A 24955-nucleotide genomic window follows, 5' to 3' on the forward strand; every position below is an offset into this window, starting at 1 on the left:
TAATTACGTTAAGTACTCACTTGATTACTGAACTACATAAAATTTTAAAAAATCCATGTTACAGTACCTTGTATTGCAGAAAATTCATTTCTAGTGCACTTTTACAACAATTTTGAATTGCAGTTAACAATCAAAACTTGGCGGAGATTTTCAAACAAAAATGATTGTCTATTGTCTGCTAGTACCGACTTATAAACGGAAAAGCTTCTCTCTACTTCAACGGAAACAATTGGAGCAAACTAAAAGCAAGCAATATCTCCTGGATTTAATTCACAGTCAGGAAGAGAAAAATTGTCACCAGACAAAGCTCTGCCAATTGAACACAATGTTGTGTACCCCCTGTTCTTGCTTAGACAGTTTTTCATTTTCATTGACACTGCATCACCCACTTTACCACATGCACGGCTCAAATCATTCACCACTTTATCCACTATTTGTAGCTGTTCCACTAATGTCACTTGGGATTTTGCCAGTGCAGTTATGACATCAGGAAGGAATCCAAAATTAGTATTTATGTAAGAAAGTTTACCAGCAATTTCTTTATCAGCTAACAGTTCTTGCGCCTTTTTTATTGACACTGACTCACCATTATCAAAAGAATCAACCACTTTCTTCACAACATCGAAATTCTTGCAATAATAACTGCAAGCTTGGAGCCATGTTCCCCATCTAGTCAAAACAGGTGAAAATGGCAATTGGATTTCTGGAGCTTCTGTTTTGAATGCTGAAATTCGAGAGGGGACTTTCAAGAATACTTTCTTCACGCATCCAATTAATTTATCCACTTCAGGAAAATTTGCACGTACTTCTTCTGCAACCCGGTGTAATGCATGCGCTAAACACGTCACATGTACCATTTTTGGGTACAGTGCACTTAAAGAAGCAGCTGCTTTCATCATGTAGGGTGATGCATCTGTTATAAAAAGCAATACATTGGAATTTCGAATCCTATCAGGCCAAAGTATTCTCAATGCATGGTCAAATACTAAGCTGATCGTAGAGCAGTTGACTTTGTCCAGATGCTCACAATGTAGTAGAAATTGTTCTCCAGGGCTGCGTGCTTCTAAAACTCCAACAATAACATTAGCTACATAACAGCCCATAGAGTCTGTTGTCTCGTCAATGGATACGAATACATTTCTTTCTCCAATCATTTCTCTTATTTTTTTCAAAGTTTTGTCATAGCACCGAGCTATGTATGTTCTTCTCAATGTTCTAGGATCTGGAATTAATTTTCCGGTCTCCTCTTCTAAGAAAGTTCGGAGCTTAGGATGATTCAGTTTGTGAAGTGGAATATCAGCCGATAGAAAAGCTTCGCATAGTTTCTCACAAAATGGCGAAAACGTTGAACACGTATCCCCCAGAAGCATTTGCTGTAAGTTTACACTGGATTTATTTTCAAGTCTCTGCAGGCCACGTTTATGTTTCTCCCGTGACATGTGTTGTTCTATCATAAACTTTTTTTCAGCAGCCACTCTCACATCACAGATCTTGCAGAATAAAATACGACCGTCCATTGAAAAAATATTTTCTCCATATTTTGAAACAAATGCCTTTAATTTAACACTAGCAGTTTCCTTTACTTTAGGCATTTTGCTCTTGACCTGTTCACACAGACGACTAGAAACAACTGACCACCTCAATTAACAGCATAACAATGCCAGTTTACCTGGAGAAAGGAATCTCTGTGGGAGTGTGGGTAAATTCCTAGAAGTGGGCAAGTTCATTATGCCTTGAAAAATAGGGGTACAAGCTAGCATACGCTCTAAGAATTTGAATAAAATTCCTAGAAGTGGGCAAGTTCATTATGCAAATACCTTGAAAAATAGGGGTAGAAGCTAGCAAACATCTACTTAATTCCAAGAAATTGTATTGACAAGGAAAATACTGAATTATAATAAAAATCTCAAATCAAATACAAATAATGTCACAGCCTTCCTAAAAAGTGTAAAAAATGCTCAAAATGACCTAAAAATTGCTAAAAAATGACATCCGTAAAAAAATTAAGAAAATGCAAAAAAATGCCCTAACGAATTGCTTTTATTTAACCCGGTTTTTAATGTCATACATTTCCATATATGCTAGCAATGTTTAAACCTTCATAAGAAAAAGATGCAAAATCATTAATTACCTTGCCCTATTTATTACATATTTATCTACATATTTTGCCACTTTATGTACAGTACATATTTCTCATTTCCATATTACATAAAATCCGGGCTCTACTGATATGTGTGTCAATTCATTATTATGTACTAAAAGGAAGGTGGGTATAAAGCAGATAATAATAACACATACGTATTTCCTTGTGGAAGTGAAATAAAACAAAGTTCTTAATGGAAAGCTTACAGTCCCAAAGCTGATATGAATATATCTTGTCTACAAAGTAAAGAAGTATGTGTTTAAAAATTGATTTCAATAAATGTTTGTCAGATGAAGAGCCAGTGTTATAACATTTATGAAAGGTCTGTCAGCAACATACATTTTGATTTATGTAACTTATATATACTAAAGTATTACTTACTTTCAATACCAGTACTTTTCTCAGTCTTAGAATCTCCTTGTTTTCCTTAGCAAGACTGTTGTGCAGAATATCTTATAGGAGATCCTCCTTTGAATCAGATAACTGCAATGCACCACTCGGCAGCTATGAAGAAGAAAAGAAAATAGTAATAATTATGCTGGAAAGAGTATGAGGCATTGTGGATACGTTGTATTAGGAGCAAACTTGAAATCGTGATTCTTTGTTGAGTTCACCCCTGCTATACGCAGTGCCTCATATATTCCATTGCTTTTTAAATCAATTTTCTGTATTTCTCCTTATACAGATTGAACCATAAGTAATATCATTAATTTCTCGTTCTCGTTCAGCAAAAGAATTTTACAATCTAGCAGGAAACAATTGGGGATGCTCCAGGAATACTTTATAAACTACATTCAAAATGTTTATACAGTCAGTGCTGACATACTGCGGAGAAATTTTAATTACTTCACCTGTCATAAACGAAGTAGAATATGTTTAAAACCAAGCTCACAGGCCATTACTGGTGGAATCAAAACAACTCCATAGATTCTATGAGATTCCTCACTAATATTAACAGCATCAAAATGACAATAGAAGAAAAAGCACTGATTCAATATGAAAAACTTATTAGATTCCCAGGAAACAATTGGCATTCATACAGTCCTCTCTGTAGACTGAAAACTCAAAAAAGTTTCATATCCATGGTTCAAGAATTAAAACAGAAAATCAATATCCCGAATTTAAAAGAAAACTTACAAATTAAACCAAACCCTTTAACTCTATTACATATAGAATATAATCTAAATTTAACAGAAGAAATACTGAAATCAGAAGTAAACACTGAAATAATAAAACAATTGTCTTTAGAGACAATTAATATTAGGTACCCTCCACAAAACTGGCTTCATTTATACACCGATGGATCCTTGATCTCCAGAGAACAAGCCTGCTACTAAATCTACGTATTACTCTGTGAAAAGATTTATTAAATCTACATACTTAGACTTCAACAAACAAAATTTGATAACACAATCTCAAGGGGAAAAAATGGAACTCTCTGCATCATAATCCACAGTTAATTCCCGATTTACCACGAAAATCGTCTGTAGCTGCATTTAGATTGGCAACAGGCCATGATTATGTGGCCAAACACCTGCATAGAATTGGAATATATCAGTCCCCTAACTGCCCATTGTGCAACTGAAACCAAGAAATGGATTCGGAACACCTCAAAATCTGTGCTTCAGTGGCTGACCATGATAATATCTTTGAAAAATATTGGAGTGCAAGAGGTCAAATGACTTTATTGTCATATGCCTGGCATTAGAAAACAACAACAATCTTACATTTATCCGGATTAAATTTGTGCACATTTGAAGAACAAAACTAAAATTCTTTCAATCATTCATTATCATAATTTTATTCATTGCTCTCTTAAATTGACTGAGTATATTGGGATTAAATCAGTGGCTTTCCCAAAACATGCTATGAAATGTTTCATATAAAAAAATTTTTATCTCCAAAAGGAAGCAAAAACGAGCAAAATTGTATTAAACTGTTTTGTTTGAAATATCTCAAACAACTCCCTGAAATTATGGATATTACTTACTGTTCACTCTATGAATATTAAGCTCTAGTAGACTCACTGTATCATTTAATGATATTGAGTTGAATATTTGTTCTAGAGCTGAAATTGGCAACCCCTATTCCCTGTGTATTAGTTTCTTCTGGTCAGTAACAGGCTGGAAGGATATTAATAGAGCCTACTTTCAAATCTCCAATGTGTTTAAGCCAGAAAATTTATACTAAAGCCATTCTTATTTTTTTTAGCGTGTATAAGTTCTGTCCAACACTAAGTAATATCCCAGAAATTCGGTTGATACATTTTCAGGCCAGTTTTGTCATGCATATAATTCCTAAACTACGCGACACATTCCAATAAAGTAAATGGAGACCGACAGTAGGGTAAATGTATCCAACGTATCATTGAGTTGAGTGAGTCACATCATCTATCTTCACTGCGGTAGAGGGGAAGTTTAGGCACGAATTGGCAGTGTAACTCGAGAATGCGAAGTGATAGAACGCTCACAATTGTGTAAATGATTCGTAACGAACCAGGCTATAATCCCAACTGAGAAGCAATCAATAGTCGACAAGTGAAATTGAAAAAAATTCCAAAGTGTAATTGAATGAAGAGAGAAAATTCACAATGTCGAGACATATGCAGCGCAAAGGGGAGTGGGAGTGTAAGCAACGGAGAGTAAACGATACTGTACAATGGTTAAGTCCACATCTGTGGAGTAACGGTCAGCGCATCTGGCCACGAAACCAGGTGGCCCAGGTTCGATTCCCAGTCGGGGCAAGTTACCTGGTTGAGGTTCTTTCCGGGGTTTTCCGTCAACCCAATATGAGCAAATGCTGGGTAACTTTCGTTGCTGGACCCCGCACTCATTTCACCGGCATTATCATCTTCATCTCATTCAGACGCTAAATAACCTAAGATGTTGATGAAGTGTCGTAAAATAACCTACTAAAAAAATGGTTAATGTAGCAACCGACATATTTACTTTTAATGCATACAAGGTTAGGACAGAATTTCATGTAACTTCGAAAACGTTGAATTACATGACAAACAAAAATCTTTATCCCTCGCCATCTGTTGTACATGATTAGTTAAGAACTGCAGACCTGCCGTTAAAAAAAAAAACAATCCAAGCATCCCCTGCTTTGTAAATATTGATATTGTAACGGTATGTGTATGAATGATTTGTCTTTGTAATCCGGCAGGATGTAATGACATGTGTGATTGCTGTTTATTTATAATTTTAGAGCATGTGCGTTCAGAGAAAGATTTTCGATGTGGTAAATTCTGATATGTTTTCTCGTTTCTACGCGTATGCGTCGATGGCCCTTTGGCCGCCAGTTCGATGGTGCAGACTGAGTCAGTCTGTACAGTAGCTGACTAGAGCTGGAGCCATCAGCTCAGACCGGAAAGGCTTGGTGTCCATGTTTGGGAACCATAGGCCTATATCTCAACCCATGATGTGAAGGTAAACTGGCCACTGTACTTGGGTTTTTCTCTAAAACTAATTGAATTATAGCCCACCGAGTTTTTCTTTTGTGCATATTGTGGGATTTTGGTGAAATTATTGAAATTCTAAAAGAGGTTTTCCTTTTCCTGTGAAGATCGGCCGTGGCACTTAAAGATTTTGCTAGGCTGAAACGAATCCACATCGTAAGTCTGCGTGCTGTAATGATTAGTTAAGATTGTGATTTATTCTGATAGAATAACAAAGATCATGAGCTGATTGTATATAGATATGAGATGAATAATGTTGAATGACTGAATTTTAATTTTATCGTATTGTTAAAATAAATTCTCAGTGTCAGTTTAATGTTGCTCAAAAACAAACACAATTTTGTACATTTAGCTTGTCTAATTTTTCAACATTATGAAACTGGTTTAATCAAAGGTTTTGAGGCATAAAGAGAATTGTTGGTTTAAGGTTGAGTTTATTTAGTGAAAAATAAAGTTCTGATACAAACTGCATATTTCGTAGTGTAAGAATTTATTATAATCTTTGGTAGAAAAGGATAACTTCAGTACCGGTATCATGTTACCATAATATCACTCATCACCTGGCAACCCTGTGTGTAGCTACATGTCGTCGTTGTTTCTGCAATAACTCCTATGTGACATATTTATCGATTTTCAGATTTATTTTTCTATTAAATTAACTTAAATAGTGATACAACAAATAATAAAATCTCCTATATGTAATTATATTTCTTCCTTTCGAAAATGTAAGAATTCACAATACTTATGAAGATGAATAAATGTGTTTTTCCCTCCTACTGAAAATTTGTGTATTTTGCACATAGGAGTTATTGCAGAAACAACGACGATATGAGTCACTCAGCTAAGTGTGCTCCTAGTATAATGGCAGTTGACATTGGACATATACGTCAACGTATATGCCTAACTTGGAGTCAGGTCATAAAGGGAAACATTGAAGGAGGAGAATTCGATCTGGTGCTGTGGATTGAATTCGGTGTACCTCAGTGGTCAGAGCACTTTGTATGTAGAACCAAGAACCCGGGTTTGATCCCCGGTGCCGAAGCGAATTTTTCTCCTCAAATATTAATTGTCAATATTACAGAGAATATTCTGTATGACAAATTAATAAATCTATAATATTCTCATAGCTAGCAGTGCATATGTCTGCACAGATTACTGTGCACTTAACTGCTGAATCTCGGCCAAATAAGTCACTCAGCTGAGTACGCTCCTAGTATAATGGCAGTTGACATTGAACATATTAGTCAACATATATGCCTAACTTGCAGTCAGGCCACAAAGGGAAACACTGAAGGAGGAGAATTCGATCCGGTGCTGTGGATTGAATTCGGCGTAGCTCAGTGGTCAGAGTGCTTGGTACGTAGAACCAAGGACCCGGGTTCGATCCCCGGCACCAGAGCAAATTTTTCTCCTCAAATATTAATCATGAATTTACTTTGATTGATATATTTTGAATGATATATTTTGAATTTTAAGGTCATTTCAAAGGTCAGTTTAATAATATATGAGGTGTCACTGCATAAGGATCATGTGCAGAGACTAAGTGGAATGCAGAGAATAGGAGATTTGAGAATGCTGGGTTTGCAGTGAAAGGCCTGCCTTTGGGCAGAACACGTGTGTGTGTGTGTGTGCGTGCGTGCGTGCGTGCGTGCGCGCGTGTGTGCGTGTGGGTGCATGTGTCTTGAGAAGCCTCTTACAAATCCTGAGGAATTGAAATGAGAGAAATTTTAACAGTCTATATATATATTTTTGGGGAGGCTAAAAACAAACCATCATCTTTCTTATCATTCATCTCGGGGAAGGATTACAGCAAAGAGAAAAAATACTGCAATGGAAGAAAACTGGATTTGCAAGAATTTTACAATGGACAAATATTTAACATACCTTGCTGTATAATGGCAAAGAACATCATTTTCATGACATTTTTATTTCATATTTGGAATTACGTTGGTAATTTTAATATTCTTATTTCACAACTTAATACAACATTAGCCAATATTTTAAGAACTTTCATTGAGTCATATTGTAAAATGTTGGTCATACCTGACTATATTCATCAGAAGTCAATATCCGGTCACTATTATCTGGTATTTCATGAGAAGTCCCGGTACGTGAAGTATGATGTTCAAGATTAGGTTTCTGAAAATATACAGAATTTGATATTACAAATTTAATAAGAGTAATTATAATACTCATTGGCCACTCCACAAAAAGTATTTCACATCTAGGTCTACAATATTTTAATAGATATTATTGATCGTCCAGCACTGAAGCACTATATCTATGAGGAAATAAATAAGATAACAGTAAGTAAATAACAAGAAGGAGGTGAGCCAATTTTATAGGTCCATCTGTGCCAGAAAAAGAATGTTTGAAAACAGTTATTCGATAAATTTCTAAAATTATGTGTTCTTCATCAGATGAAGTGGATGAATCTGAAGGGTCTAGTACAGGGATGCGAAACTCATAAGTAGGGGTGAGATATACTTTGACTCACCGCTGGCTATGTCGTCGCCAGTGGCGTATTTGAAGGCGGTTTGTAAGTAACACATTGCAATACAGAACACTGAAATGAAATGAAATGATTAATCTAAAAATGTCCTGTTAAGGGCAAAGGCCTCCTCCTATAGAGGGAGAGCTCTATTTGTCTCACACTGTGAGCTACTCCCCATAAGAGGTGTTTACATGCTTGAAATTGTTCACTTGGTTCACATTCTGCAGTGTTTTGATATTGTTCACTTGTTTCTGTCGCACTGGTTTTAGTCACTGTTCACTTGTTTTCTTAGGTTTTTCCAGTCTTCCCTATTTCTTGCTCTGCTTGACCAATGGCTTCCTACTCGTTCACTGAAGAGGTCGGTCCATCTTCTTCTTGGTCTTCTGCTGATCTCTTGCCAATGCGGGGGTCCCATAGTGTGACTTTCTGCGTCCATCTTCCATCTCTAAGTCTTGCAACATGGTCTCCCCACTTCCATTTGGTATTGGTGGCTTGCAGTTCTGGATCTTTAATTGCTGACATATTTTGTAGCACTTCGTTTGGAACTCTGTCCCTCAGTGATAAGCCTAGTATCCTTCTCAGCATCTTCCTTTGGCATATTTGGAGACTGTTACGAAGTTTGGCAGTGAGAGACCATGTCTGACACCCATATAACAGTACAGGAGTTACGCGGGTCTCCAATATTTCTATTCTGAGTTTTTTGCTGAGTGTTCTCTCCAGTATGATAAACTTGAGAGTCCAGAATGCCTTCCGTATAATAATATAATAGAGACAGTCGCATAATATTATTATTCGTGGTGCACATGTTCTGAAGAAGAATGCTAGTACCTTTTAGCTTTCCCCAGTTTGTCAATATCGGGGTGAATAGCTGAACATAGTTTCAATTGGCATACTAAATGAAAATCAGCTAATCTACTGCATATTTATTTACTTGGTTATTTAACGACGCTGTATCAACTACGAGGTTATTTAATGTCGATGGAATTGGTGATAGTGAGAAGATACAGTATTTGGCGAGATGAGACTGAGGATTCGACATAGATTACCTGACATTTTCCTTACGATTGGGGAAAACCTCGGAAAAAACCTAACCAGAAATCAGCCCAAGCGGGAATCGAACCCGCGCCCGAGCACAACTCAGGATCGGCAGGCAAGTGCCTTAACCGATTTAATCTGCTGCGTATGTTGCTTTTAATGATATCATATTGAAAAATAACTTGATGACTCAGAACGAGACTGTTACAACTCAAAAATAGAGATTTTTCAGTAGAGCCATTTAAAGTTTTCCATTTTCATTACACAACTTTTAATACTATATCACTTCCTAATATGTATTATGATGTTTTGTGTGTTAAATATTACAGTACCTGGTTAACTAGTACCAGCCTGTTATGGGCCATCTTCAGAACTCTGAAACTAGTTAACCAGGTACTAAAATATTTAACACGCGAAAGATGTATAATACATTTTCCTAAAGTTTCCATTGTAGATGGTAAATCAGATAATCATCTCACATCAATGAAAATTGGTATATACATTAATTATTGTTATAGAAGTTTATTAAATCCTTATACTGCTTTTTTGAGGCTTGAAAGTAATGTAATTTTCCCTAAGATAGGTTACTAGCCTTATCGTTAGGTAGTCCAGTAGTGGGGCTGCTACTTTTAGCCTCTGGACAGGCTTGTAATGCAGCATTTCCTCTGCATTTGATGAAACAGTTATACCGCTGTGACTCGGTCGCCATTTCATCGTTGGTAGAAACAGGGTGGACCACGAGAAGGTGAGGATGGGTTGTGAAATATTTTATCAAAATGAAAAAGATGTGAACAAGAAAATTACCAAATTTACACAAATTCTAGGAATAATAAACAATACAGTAAAAGCTAAATTAGTACAAAAATCTACAAGAATAAAAATATATAATACACTAGTATTACCCTCCCTTTTATACGGAAGTGAGATTTGGACATTAAAGAAAAGAGACATGAACAGAATCAAAGCAAAGGAAATGAAATTTTTCAGGACAGCAGGATATACTCTTTTAGACCGAAAAAGGAACGAAGAAATTTTAGAACAATTAGAAGTAGAGTCAGTAGAAGAAAAAATTAGCAGATACAAATTCAGTTGGCTAGATCATGTAAGAAGAATGGAAAATTCAAGAATCCCAAAAATTATGATGCAGTATAAGCATAGAGGACATCGTCGACCATGAAGACCTTTAAGAAGACTGCTAGATGGGGCCGAAACAGGTCTACAGAGGCCTAATTCGTGAAGGATGATGATGATGATGATGAAGTTTATTAAAAAATTAATTTTGTCGGTATTTATTTTATGTAATTTTTATGTGACTTTTTTTTTAGTTGCAATACTTTCGCATTAAAATATCCAGACAAAACTTCTCAGATATACTGTAACTGTATTACATAATATTTTATTATTTGCAACAGGTTTTTCCTAATATGACTATGTAATAAGTTCAGATAATGCAATGGAAAAATATGTCAAATATAGATTTGGAAACAAAATGAGATTGGTTGGTATCAGGATTATTACAACAATAAAAAGAAATAAATTACACCAACCAGGATGACTACAATAATAATAATAATAAATAAATTGCATCTTGTAGTGAGAAAAAGCATGTCTTTATTTGTTAGTCAAATGTAACTCTATTTTCTTCAACACCATTGGAAACTTTCAAAGTTTTATAAAAATTGAGCATGGATGCTTGGAATGATACCACTTTTACAAACATCAAGCAAATTCCCCCATCCCCCCCCCCTCCGCAATTATCCCTGGAGGCGAAGAAAATGCTGGCTTTAGTATTGCTAAAGAAGACTTGCCTTTCCTTTTTTGTCGAATACTTGTTTTTTTTTTAAATCACCTTGTTCATAGGAGTGCTTAAAAGAGATGGCGAAAGGATCCTGTTTTCTAACCTCCACGGTCTTCATCTTAGACCAGTTTACATTATCACCATTTTCATTTCTGGAAAAATTATTTTCCATTTGTTGTGTTAAGTATTTCAAATCTAAGATGTCTGGTGTATCTAGTTCATTGACTTTGTACATAGGGTATTGCCTTTTCTCTTGACCAATTTCAGTACTGGTACCTATTGCGTCATTGGCAGTATAATAGGTCCTCCTTTAAGAACTCTTCCCACCCCCACCGTTCAATAGTAAAATGCACAGTCATTCTCATTCTGGGTATGACCTGTGATTAAAAATTTCTGTGCTATGACCAGGGAAAGGAAGTTCATGCCTTGAAAACGTGAAGAATATGTATGCATTTATGCCGTAAAAATAGATAAATATGCTACAAAATATGCATTATCAGTCTGAGAGATTATTTTAACAGAATAATAAGGTATAGGTAACTTACGTTTAGTCTATGGATTTTGAAGTGGTTGCCTCATTGCTGTATGCTCCATTTATGCTGTTACAGTTCACAACTAAGCAGTGACGTATGTTTTCTGTTGTCATTCTTCGCCTGTCGTCTCTCAGCATAGCTTTGTAGCGCGAAAAACTTCGTTCTACGTCACAAAAAGTAAGAGGGGTTTGCACAAAATCTGGGAGCTGTTCTATAGAAATTTTGTTGGTTTTTGGGGTGTTTTTCCTTCAAGTAGGCTATATCTTGAATTTCTTTAAGCTGATAATAGCCAGGGTTTTTGGAAAGAATATTTGCTGTTTTCTCGTTCACTTATCTCCTACATTTCCTGGAACTGATGTTAAACTGGACATTGTTCTATCGAAATCTGCTAAAGACTGCAATAAAGGAATACAAATTGCTAACTTGAGAGGCTTCCCATGAAGGCGTCATCGTTACGTTCAAAATTCATAAACATAAATTAGTCTTGTTTACGAGGTTACACACTTTTAAAAATGAGGGAAAGACAAATAAACATTCATAATATGGAGTTTCCCTGCATAAATGTTAAAATAAAAGGCAAAATATGCACTTTTATGCACAATAAAAGTAATATCATTGTATTCAGAAATTTGTGATTCATGTAGATAATCTTTCAGCATATTCACACAACGATAGAGAACAAATATGCAAATGCATGAACTTCCTTTCCCTAGTTATGACATTATATGACTCAGGTTAGTTACGCAGTACAAAAGTAATGAGGAAAAAAATTTGTTCTTGTTTTGTCCAGCACAAATGTCTAAAAACAAAATTACCTGGTTTGTTACTGTGTTTGGCAAACAAGTAAGAAATTTATAGAGACATGTGTCAATCTGATTTGAACTTCTTTTGGCCAAGCCCTCATGTCAAAAATAACAATGGCCCTGGCTGCTTGTGATGTCATTCATATATATATTTTCTCCTGCAATTATTTATACTCGCTTTATCATCTTTGGTCACATCGTGAGTTAATCTTCTGGGTGAAATCCGAAGGCCTGTGTACTATTGTTGAGACTAGTTCTATTGTTGTGAACTAGATGGCGACTGCATATGTATTACTGATTTGTTATGGACACTGCCTGCTGGATCACATCCTATGGCTGTTTACACTGCCTGCTCAATCAACGCTTATGTGCGAGTCTTGAAAAAAGTTATTTTGCCGCTAGGTGGCAGGTAGTGCCCACCACTATTAACATTATCAATATATGCAGAATACCCTAAAATAACTATTATTACGAAGTCTTAGGTACTAGAAGAGACAAGGGCTTATGGAAACGATGGCCCAGGGTGTCCGAATCCTTCCGCAATGCTTAATATGTAATACTATTAATACTGAAATTAAAACTTAATTTTTTTTCTAAGCGATACTACATCCAAACAAGTAGGCCTATACTTGCTTTAGGCATTTACTAAAATTATTATTAAAATCAATTAACGTAATAAAAATAATATTTGAAACTTATATAAAATATTTCAACAAGTTTAAACATATTTACGAAAAAATATATGCTTCCTTTAACCGAGCTACAAGATTATTGGAAATCACGGTTTGAATTAACGACAGTACGTGGTATCTTCCTGCAGTATCTTCCAATCCATGAAATTGTTATACGGACACTTGGTCTACTGTTTTATTAAGTTCAGTATTGCCACAAAGTAACTTCCCCATATATAAAAGGCCCATTTGAAGTGTGATAAATTTTGCGCTCATTAAAAAATTCTCCCCCGTCCCCGAAAAGAAATGCCGAGTAAAATACTGTAAACAGATAATTTATCGCTTATGTTGTGTACAGTAAAAAATTTGTACACATTTTTCATGAAACGTATTGTTGGTCCTGCTTCTGAAAAATTTACCCGAGATGTCAGACGTAGGACTATATGATTGTCCTTCATATAGTCCAAAGTGCTTGTAACTTCCAGTGAAAATGTCTGTACAGCATAAAGAACGTTCATTTCCTCAAAGGAACTGGGTTCGACATGCTTCCTCATTAGAAATCGAATGGGTTTCACAGCTAAGTCCTTTTGTATCCTGTATATTTCCTTGATGAATTTTGAACTGATCATTCCTTCTCTGTCTGCTATATCCTGGTCTAGAAACTGTGAACGGATGTTTTTGATGATGTGACAGTAATCAAAACTTAAATATAAATTATGTTGCAAGTTACATGGGTGTGCTACGCAAGGCTGTAGATCTCCGCTGCCTAAACCCTTAAACATAGCAGTATTAGTTCTATGGTTATCAGTTACAAGCCGAAGCACATGAAATCCAAGTCTTTACAGCTTTCAACACTTGCTGAACTAATAAGAGCAGATCATTTCCTTGCAAATTTCGTACCATGAAATATGCTGCCGGTATTGTGTACTTGGTAAATAATCCATGAATAACTAAACACAGAAGTTTGTTGGCTAAGACGGGATTTATTCCTATTTCTTTATTAGAAACTCCTTCAGCTTCGACTAAACCAAAAATTTTATCCTTTTCTTTATTATAAAGCAAGCTTTCTTTTATTGCCATTTCATCGCATATAAGAGAAACTACTTTCTCAATTTCATTCAATTTTGTGGCTTCTAACTTAAGTGTCTGTTTAATTAAAGGGGGAAACACCAATGCCATATTCCGTTGAGCCCATATGCCTATCTAATATGCTGCGCGACGGTGCTTGTATTAATTTCAAATTTCTTCCAAAGTCGTAGCCTTTAGGAGGCGATATTCGCCAACATAAGCAGTACCGAATAATTGGCTCGGACCATTTTGGACGATTTTTTTTTTAATTTCTAATTTGATCCAGTATATATATGCAGCCATTTTGTAGCCATCATGTGCTGATTCCTTCCTGTTATCTACTGACTTTCTCTCAGGTAGCTCAGTTGGTAGAGCAACTGGCTATGGACTAGAAGGTCCGGGGTTCGATCCCAGGTGGTGACAGGATTTTTTCTTGTTGCCAAACTTTCAGAACGGACCTGAGGTTCACTCATCCTCCTATAAAATTGATTAACAGGTCTTTCCTGTGGTGCCGACCACACCACCTCATTCTAGTGACGAGGTCATGGAAACCATGGGGCTATACCTCCATGTCCCCTAAGTGCCTTCATGGCATATTACAGGGATACCTTTACCTTTTACCTTTTACTGACTTTGTCTCAGTATAGCTATTAATTTCTTCCTTCGCCTCTTGAAGTTCCTTCTCTATTTCCACAATTTTGTTTTCGAGTCTGTACACTTTCGCTCGAAGATTTTTATTTAATTTTTTATGGTATTCCAGTTCACTTAATCTTACAGTATTTACATGAACAGCAATATGTCTGGAATATACGTTTACATCTGCCTTTGTCTTTTATAATTTCGGCTTCGATGTCTTTCTCACGATATTCGGCTTCAATGTCCTCCTGACATTGTGCAGCCAATCTTGAGACGTTGTTCTTCTCGGAGAATGATGAACTTGAGTTTCTGACTTTTCTCTTCCTCTTGTTAGAAGGTTTCTTGTATGAAGGATATCCAGGAAATATACTTGGTATCGACAAATTTTTCAGTTTCCTATATTTTGTATCTTCTTTAAAATCTTCTTGTTTGAAGTGTAAACTACACACACATGAACGATCAGAAGGAATCCACTTACTTCCTCTTTTGTCACCTTCTCTTGATATAATATTTAACCTTTAACCACTTTTCCCGCAGCTCACTATTAGATGGAAATTCATGAAATGATAATCTTCTGAATTTCAATTTTCCTCTGTGCGCTTTGCAGAAAGGGGCACAACAAGACACCATTGCAAATATATTATAATTAATATTGTTATTTCAGGAAACCAAGTTTTATATCTCACAAAATTAAATGTATTTCAAACCGAATGTTCCTTTCTTCCAATGTAGCCTATTTTAAAGAAGAAAATCATATCATTAATAAACAATAACTGACAAACACTGTAATTACTTCTAAGATGTCAAATAAGACAGTATAATTAATTCTACACATTTAGTACAGCCAATTCAACGGCAGTTACTTGCTGCGCTCTAGTGTCGAAACTGGACAATAATGTCCACACGAAACTCAATGCTAAGGAAGAGGAATGAGCAGGCAGTTACGCAGCCAAAGGATGTGATCCAGCAGGCAGTGGTTATGGATAAGATTTCGATGATGAATGAGACCGGTGATATTCAGAGACATTGTGGCCCGAATCCCCTGGCATTTGGCTTACGGTTGAGGAAAACCCTCACCACAGAGGTGGTCATATTCATATATTGTGAGTTTGTAACAGACAGTTTTCTTTTATAATATAAAGATGAACACTCACCACAAGATGAAAGAAGTAGCCTACGACCTGAAGATCAGAGTAGCACAAAACTTTGCTTGGAGCCTGTTTTGCTGATTCAATATCTTTAGTCTTTGTAGCCCTTGATGTTTCTCTTCTTTATATCTCTATTATAACTTTCTTGCAGGTTTAATTTCTCTGTTTCTGTACTATTCTTATATGCAGTATATATACAACATTGAACTTTCTTAGGGATATAAAATATGAAGGATTAAAGTGAATTAAATACTAATGTGTAAGAATATGCACGATGATTAATATTTCAATACTACATCGATGGTGAAGACAAAATTAATAACAACATTATGTTTAACACAATGCAGGCAGCATTATGCTACCATTATTGTAAGTACTGCAAGGTGTGCAAAATCTAAACTCGAAGCATGGATATTTTCAGTGCGAAAGTGTTACAAGTCAAAATGGAACATTGCTTTTAGCAACAGTTGAGAATGGAAAACTGTTACAACGTAAAATATAACACTTTCCAATTGAAAAAAAAAAAAAAAACTAAATAGCATAACTTTAAAACTGTTATATGTGCATTTATGTCCTAGTAGGAAATTTTTAGAGTTGTAACAGTTACCCTCACCTAAAGATTAAGAAGATTAAAATTGAAATAAAACCTAATAATTTTACCCTTCTAGGGAGAAGATCTAAAAATATCAATATTCATGCACGTACAGAAGAATTATAGAAACACATACTTAGTGGTCAGTAATAATAATAATAATAATAATAATAATAATAATAATAATAATAATAATAATAATAATATTAAAAATAATAATACATTATTCAGCGTGGCAATTAATGTTTCTATATACATTCTCCTAATTGAACCATTGAGCAAAGTAAACATAATAGCCTATTACATTTTGTCTGAAAGAACAAGAAAAACGTTCTTCATTCTTTACGATACCACCTCTTATTGCTTGTAGAGACACAGTTTGTAGAGCGACATGATACCGCCACTGCTTGCCTTCAGTACGTGAATGAAACACACAGCAATGTACAGTAAGCTCCTCGTACCCGTTTGAATGTCTATGATTACACGATGTAATCACGACACCCACTCTGGTCACCGCTGTACTAGAGGATGAGAGGAGAGGATGCGTAACTATTTTGTATACGAACATATCTGTACCTGCGCTGTGATGTACTTTGTATCAGACAACCTCATTCCAGTTTATAGGTAGCTGAATTACAAAGCCTAATTATTATTATGGGGTGTATACAGCAGTAGCGGCTCGTGCCTGAAAAAGTAGGTGAAGCACAAAATTGTTGCAAGGTTTTCAAAGCTCATGTAGGCTAGTTGCATTGATAATCGGAAGTCTATGTAACTAAAGTAATTCTCTCCCATAAATTCCCATGCCCTTCAATCGTGAAAGTGATTTAAGTGTATTTATTTCTGCCAGTTATCAATGCACTTACCGGTACATGTCAATTAAGATATGAAGAGTCCACTGCAAGAATGATGGATGTCATTTGGAATATATTTTTCAGGAGAAGCAATTGAAAGTTTGAAATGCTTAGCGATCAAAGCTTAACTGTGATTTTCCGATCATTACTGGACAATGACTATCAGTGTTAATGCCATATAACTCTCTATGTACAGTCTATATGTCTTAAGCTATACATTAACAGTCTTGGTTCATTTCCGACAAGAAAGTGACATCCATCATTCTTGCAGTGGACTCTTCATATGCTTATTGCTTACCTATCTTTACACTAAGTTGATCCTCCATAGTTTCAGGGCTGCGAACCTGCCAATAACGTTCTCATGGAGGGGCTGTGATTCCATCATCTTGTCCAACATATCTTTTTGGAGCGAAATATTCCCTAACGCTGACAGTCTCTACTGTGACATTGAGTTTCTTTGTTTTGTTTTTATTCGTTTTAAACACGAGAAGCTCCTCTCGACCGGTACGCTAGTAAGACGGTAGTATTAAAATGAGGGAATATAACTTATACACTTCTCCAAATACATCTTTGTGTCACGAAGAAGTCTATTTTGTCCAATATTCTTTTGAGAAGGTTAACTCCATATGTAGATGAAATTATCGGGGATCATCAGTGTGGTTTTAGGTGTAACAGATCGACTATTGACCAGATATGTTGTATTCGACAGATAATGGAGAAAAAATGGGAGTATAAGGATACAGTGCATCAGTTATTCATAGATTTCAAAAAGGCATATGACTCGGTTTTTACCGAATTTTAATGAAATTCATACTGCTGAAGGAATGTAATAAATCAACATTCTGTGCAAAATTTCAGTTCAATCGAACAAATAGTTTCTGAGTTATCAACATTTTAATTATGATATGATATGCAAATTCAAAATGCTCTACGTCAATCACATTTTCAGTATAGGCCGTAAATTTTTTTTTCCTACTTTATTATACACTTATTAATAATTCCAAGTTGTCATTTCAACTTTCAATCACTTTATGTTGAAATAAAAAAAATATTAATTGTGTGCTGCCCATTCCGCTGAAAATTTTGCATATTTTGACTTTTAACAACCATTAACAGGAATATTTTTGGCAGAGAAACAAAAAAGTGCACAATGAACTAGAAAATTGAACAAAGGTGCAGCAGAAAAGAAAGAAAAGAAAAAGGAAGGCCAAACATATGGTGCTGGGCTGTTCTAGTTATGTAAGTACATTATATGCATGTCTTATTTTAAAAAATTGCCTCTATCTTAAAACTACATTTTTATACCTTCAAAATGCTCTGTGACACATAATTTTCATCTGATTGTTTTCAAATTTGGAAGACACACACTTCGAAAGCTGCTTAAAAAACTGTAGTTTTCACTCTTTATGTAGAATTAAAAATCTGAAGTGTCATGAATGTGACAATACCGCTTTATAATTGCAAATGAGGGAGAACAATGGGTTTGCAACCAAACTAGTGGTAAAATATATTGCCTGTGGTACAAACTGTGGTGAGACCTTCAGTAGCCCACAGACAATATCTGATAGTAAGAGACCACCATTTGAAGGGCATGCTCCCACAAATAGTAAACAAACTAAAACCGCCAACCGGATATCAAGTATCAACAAAAGAACATCTGCTTCCTCCCAGCTGCAAGTAGTGCTGCCACTACACCACTAGATGGGAGAAGTATATAGTTCTTCATATACACTCGAAAAATCTGCGCCGAATTTGAAATATATCACACAGAATGTTGAGAATGCGAACAACAGAGAACCGCCCACTGCAGCGGACATTTAAAGGATGCGCACGGAGCTTTAAAAATGGCGCTACATTAAAAAATGTAGTAGAAATGAATCGGCCATGAACCAAAGATAATATTTATGGCAAAAAACAAATTTCGACTTTTTTTCAGATTTTGACCAAATTTTCACTAGAGACTTCCCTTTGCATTGATAATCGGAAGTCTATGTAACTAAAGTAATTCTCTCCCATAAATTCCCATGCCCTTCAATCGTGAAAGTGATTTAATTGTATTTATTTCTGCCAGTTATCAATGCACTTACCGGTACATGTCAATTAAGATATGAAGAGTCCACTGCAAGAATGATGGATGTCATTTGGAATATATTTTTCAGGAGAAGCAATTGAAAGTTTGAAATGCTTAGCGATCAAAGCTTAACTGTGATTTTCCGATCATTACTGGACAGTGACTATCAGTGTTAATGCCATATAACTCTCTATGTACAGTCTATATGTCTTAAGCTATACATTAACAGTCTTGGTTCATTTCCGACAAGAAAGTGACATCCATCATTCTTGCAGTGGACTCTTCATATGCTTATTGCTTACCTATCTTTACACTAAGTTGATCCTCCATAGTTTCAGGGCTGCGAACCTGCCAATAACGTTCTCATGGATGGGCTGTGATTCCATCATCTTGTCCAACATATCTTTTTGGAGCGAAATATTCCCTAACGCTGACAGTCTCTACTGTGACATTGAGTTTCTTTGTTTTGTTTTTATTCGTTTTAAACACGAGAAGCTCCTCTCGACCGGTACGCTAGTAAGACGGTAGTATTAAAATGAGGGAATATGACTTATACACTTCTCCAAATACATCTTTGTGTCACGAAGAAGTCTATTTTGTCCAATATTCTTTTGAGAAGGTTAACTCCATATGTAGATGAAATTATCGGGGATCATCAGTGTGGTTTTAGGCGTAACAGATCGACTATTGACCAGATATGTTGTATTCGACAGATAATGGAGAAAAAATGGGAGTATAAGGATAGTGCATCAGTTATTCATAGATTTCAAAAAGGCATATGACTCGGTTAAGAGAGAAGTTTTATATGATATTCTTATGGAATTTGGTATTCCCAAGAAACTAGTTCGATTAATTAAAATGTGTCTCAGTGAAACGTACAGCAGAGTTGGTATAGGTCAGTTTCTGTCAGATGCGTTTCCAATTCACTGTGGGCTGAAGCAAGAAGATGCACTATCTCCTTTACTTTTTAACTTTGCTCTAGAGTATGCCATTAGGAAAGTCCAAGATAACAGAGGGGGTTTGGAATTGAATGGGTTACATCAGCTGCTTGTCTATGCGGATGACGTGAATATGTTAGGAGAAAATACACAAACGATTAGGGAAAACACAGAAATTTTACCTGAAGCAAGTAAAGCGATAGGTTTGGAAGTAAATCCCGAAAAGACAAAGTATATGATTATGTCTCGTGACGAGAATATTGTACGAAATGGAAATATAAAAATTGGAAATTGATCTTTTGAAGAAGTGGAGAAGTTCAAATATCTGGGAGCAACAGTAACAAATATAAATGATACTCGGGAAGAAATTAAACACAGAATAAATATGGGAAATGCCTGTTATTATTCGGTTGAGAAACTTTTATCATCCAGTCTGCTGTCAAAAAATCTGAAAGTTAGAATTTATAAATCAGTTATATTACCGGTTGTTCTTTATGGTTGTGAAACTTGGACTCTCACTTTGAGAGAGGAACATAGGTTAAGGGTGTTTGAGAATAAGGTTCTTAGGAAAATATTTGGGGCTAAGAGGGAAGAAGTTACAGAATGGAGAAAGTTACACAACGCAGAACTGCACGCATTGTATTCTTCACCTGACATAATTAGGAACATTAAATCCAGACGTTTGAGATGGGCAGGGCATGTAGCACATATGGGCGAATCCAGAAATGCATATAGAGTGTTAGTTGGGAGGCCGGAGGGAAAAAGACCTTTAGGGAGACCGAGATGTAGATGGGAAGATAATATTAAAATGGATTTGAGGGAGGTGAAATATGATGATAGAGACTGGATTAATCTTGCTCAGGATAGGGACCAGTGGCGGGCTTATGTGAGGGCGGTAATGAACCTCCGGGTTCCTTAAAAGCCAGTAAGTAAGTAAATAAGTAAGTAAGTAAGGTAATTGTCAAATTTGGAAGTATCAGCAAGGCTGACGAAGAACAATATCCTGTAATTACGATCATGTTCTACATCACTTTTTCCACTGTAGCCGCAGTCTGTACTTTCTCCCTGAGAATTCACTTCTACTTTTTGCTACGTTCAAAATTCTAGCATAGTGCAGTAGACCATCTGAAATTTCCACATTAAGCGAAGAAGTGCTTTCGTCATGGCCCCGAAATGATAATTCCTGCTTGTTTAAATACAAAGCAGTATCGATGACTGACCGCATAACATGTCTGTTTAAACAAACATTTTCAATATATTGCACTAACAATAGCCTAGCTTTTTTTCAGGTTATTCCCAATAGTGTTCATATTTTTCTGTAAATTTTTGAACTGCAGCACGCGCTTTAAAAAAATGTTCCGCCGAATTTTCATGTTTTTGTAGAGCACGACTAACATTATTTTAGAAAATCAATGAATCCAGTTTCATTCCACACATGTTTTTTAACTCCAAGTAGTAGGCATGACTAACAAAATAGTATTTCAATGTAGTGGCTCCCACACAACCACTCAGTGATGCTTGCTGTACCATGAAGTTGTATAATTAAGTTCGTATGATTTACCAGCTTGTGAGTTTAACTTTTTACAGTTTATGTCTAAAATTGGTTGAGTTCTGTCTAGAAACAATAGATATCTCTTATACTGCTCACACCAGCGATTAAACGAGGTTTGAATTAATGTACACACTGTGTCATTGAACGGATTCATTTACACATATACAAAAACTATATGTTAGGTCCTAACACACTTATTAGAAATTAATTAAAAACTGAAATGCACTTAATATCTTCACCTAATAAAGTGATAAGTAAAATAAATTATATTTTAAAAATTAGGCCTATCATAACTGAATAGCTCGACATAGGCCTGCCGACACAAAACACGACGAAAACAGACTGAGGAAAGGCAAAAATTCATTCAACTTCCACTAAAAAGGCTGTGTTCGGAATATCAGACTTTCTTTCCATTGCTTTCATAGTATTAATTTTTAATAGAATTTTCCTATGAGGAACAGTAAAATTGTGGCCAGAAGAATAAAAAATTAAAGGAATGAAGATATCAGCACAAAAATTAAAAACAAACATAAAACATAATAGGACCTATATGGGAAGAAGAATTGACGAAGCAGAATTTTTAGGAAAGAATTTTCTTCAGGACGGGCCATGTTGCTGGCCAGACAAGTAGTCGTAAATCTCCGTGTCACCCATTATACAAAGCGCACCGGCTGGGCTGAAGGCCAAACACGTGTTCGTCACAGCAACACCCGTTTCTTGAAGAATGTAGAAGTGCGGGGGGAAATGTCGCAGTCGTTGTCATAGCAACCACCCTAACATAGAAGAACAAAATAATATTTTAAATCTGAGAATCATCGCCTCGTCGCTGCCGCTCGAGGAACTGAGACGTGAACAGCGGGAATATTGAAACAGCCTGGCGATGCTTACTTGACATTTATTGATTTATAGCGCTGTAGTTTTTAAATTGGATAATTTAATACATGAAATATAAATCAAGTGGCTCGCAAAATAAAAGGGAAATGTTCTTCACCTTCTTCATTCGAATGGCCGCTACTGCTATACAGTAGAACCTCGCTAGTTCGAACCAATTGGGACAGGGATCTGTTCGGATTATCGAAATTTGGGATTAAGTGAGGGACAGGAATGCAAGCAGGGAAACCACGCCTTATCCATCCCCTCCCCACCCCTCACTGATCACCCTCTGTTCAGTTTCATGGTCGGAAGAAGCTTAGGCTACAGATTATCATAAAATTATAGCAAACAAGAACTTACATTCATTCATTAGTGATAAAATAAGTTGTAGTACTGCATATACCTGTATAACCTGTTTCGTATTTACTTTTAAATATTTACGAAGACTTTCGGTATTTTTTTAGTTTTCCATTGTTCTCTTCTATTCTCTGTTCCATTCCAGCTTGGGCTGATTAGTTGGTTTTGTCCGAGATTTTCCCCAAACGTAAGACGAATGTCAGGTAATCTGTGGGGAATCCTCGAGCTCATTTCGCCAAATACCACCTCGCTATCACCAATTCCATCAGCCCTAAATAACCTAGTAGTTGATACGGCGTCGTTAAATAACCAAATAAAACAAGTGTATTATATTATTCCTTGAACTTCATACCGCCACCGGCGTAGCTCAGACAGCTGAGACGCTTACCAGCCGATTCGGAGTGCGCTCGGGAGTGGGTTCGATTACCGCTTGGGCTGATTACCTGATTGGGTTTTTACAGAGATTTTTCCCAACCGTAAAGTGAATGTCAGTTAATCTATGGCGAATCCTCTACCTCATTTCGCCGAATATTATCTCGCCATCACCAATTCCATCGACGGTAAATAACCTTGTAGTTGATACAGCGTCGTTAAATAAGCAATTAAAAAACTTTCCGTATCAGATTCTAGAATGCGCGCAAACTTGGATCCGAGAGCGGAACTGTGGACTCATCTTGCCCGCCGACAGAGCAGGCTCGTAGGGACAGGACGTGCACGGGTCCGGGGCTGTGGTGCCTCCCCTCTCTCTGAGGACCGCGTCCGGATAGATCCCCAAATCCTGATGAATGACGTCTGAGTGGATTCCAGATTTGATTTCTACCTATGTTTACCTAACGTCCGAGTTGATTCCCTTTGCTTGTAGGCCTATAGAGTCAGCGAGAGGGTGATGTTTACATAATGTCTGTGTTGATAACTTCTGCCTGTAGACTGTAGAGGATCAGCGAGAGGGTGGTGTTTGCCTGTCGTATGCTGAGGAATTTAGTGCTGCAGTAATCTGTGATCGAATATTTTACGAAATGGAACTATAAAAATTGGAGATTTATCTTTCGAAGAGGTGGAAAAATTCAAATATCTTGGAGCAACAGTAACAAATATAAATGACACTCGTGAGGAAATTAAACGCAGAATAAATATGGGAAATGCGTGTTATTATTCGGTTGAGAAGCTTTTGTCATCTAGTCTTCTGTCAAAAAATCTGAAAGTTAGAATTTATAAAACAGTTATATTACCGGATGTTCTGTATGGTTGTGAAACTTGGACTCTCACTTTGAGAGAGGAACAGAGATTAAGGGTGTTTGAGATTAAGGTTCTTAGGAAAATATTTGGGGCTAAGAGGGATGAAGTTACAGGAGAATGGAGAAAGTTACACAACGCAGAACTGCACGCATTGTATTCTTCACCTGACATAATTAGGAACATAAATCCAGACGTTTGAGATGGGCAGGACATGTAGCACATATGGGCGAATCCAGAAATGCATATAGAGTGTTAGTTGGGAGGCCGAAGGGAAAAAGACCTTTGGGGAAGTCGAGACGCAGGTGGGAAGATAATATTAAAATTGATTTGAGGGAGGTGGGATATGATGGTAGAGACTGGATTAATCTTGCTCAGGATAGGGACCGATGGCGGGCTTATGTGAGGGCGGCAATGAACCTCCGGGTTCCTTAAAAGCCAGTAAGTAAGTAAGTAGTAGTCTGTGATCATGGAAAATAGGCTAAGTAGGGGCGAATGTTGATGAAAAGTCATCCTCTTATTTTTCACACTAGGAAGATGTCTATTAATATAGAAATCCTTCCTATGTTAATATCAACGTAAAAAATAATTCCTTATATTGCATTTTTTTATGTTTTTGAACTGATAAGTCAATTTTATATATATATTTTTTTTCGCAATTTATTGGTCATTTTTAATACTTTGAAGAACTTTTAGATC

The 24955-nt window shown here is 36.2% G+C and overlaps 1 long non-coding RNA gene across 6 annotated transcripts in view; it reads right to left on the reverse strand.

The window, feature by feature from the left end:
• Nucleotides 1-24955, reverse strand: part of LOC138715430 (uncharacterized) — a 77256-nt gene that overhangs the window by 46338 nt on the left and 5963 nt on the right. For 2 of the 6 annotated variants that reach the window (XR_011336323.1, XR_011336322.1), the window contains exons 1-2: nucleotides 7647-10687; nucleotides 2525-2647 (exon numbers count right to left, since the gene is read on the reverse strand). This is a non-coding gene — a long non-coding RNA (uncharacterized lncRNA). Of the gene's footprint in view, nucleotides 1-2524; nucleotides 2648-7646; nucleotides 10688-11475; nucleotides 12205-16957; nucleotides 17191-24955 lie in introns of those variants that run through there. The other 4 variants (XR_011336324.1, XR_011336326.1, XR_011336325.1 and 1 more) reach the window with 4 other exon arrangements.

The sequence above is a fragment of the Periplaneta americana genome, chromosome 15 (assembly GCF_040183065.1).
Source record: "Periplaneta americana isolate PAMFEO1 chromosome 15, P.americana_PAMFEO1_priV1, whole genome shotgun sequence".
NCBI classification, from domain to species: Eukaryota; Metazoa; Arthropoda; class Insecta; order Blattodea; family Blattidae; genus Periplaneta; species Periplaneta americana.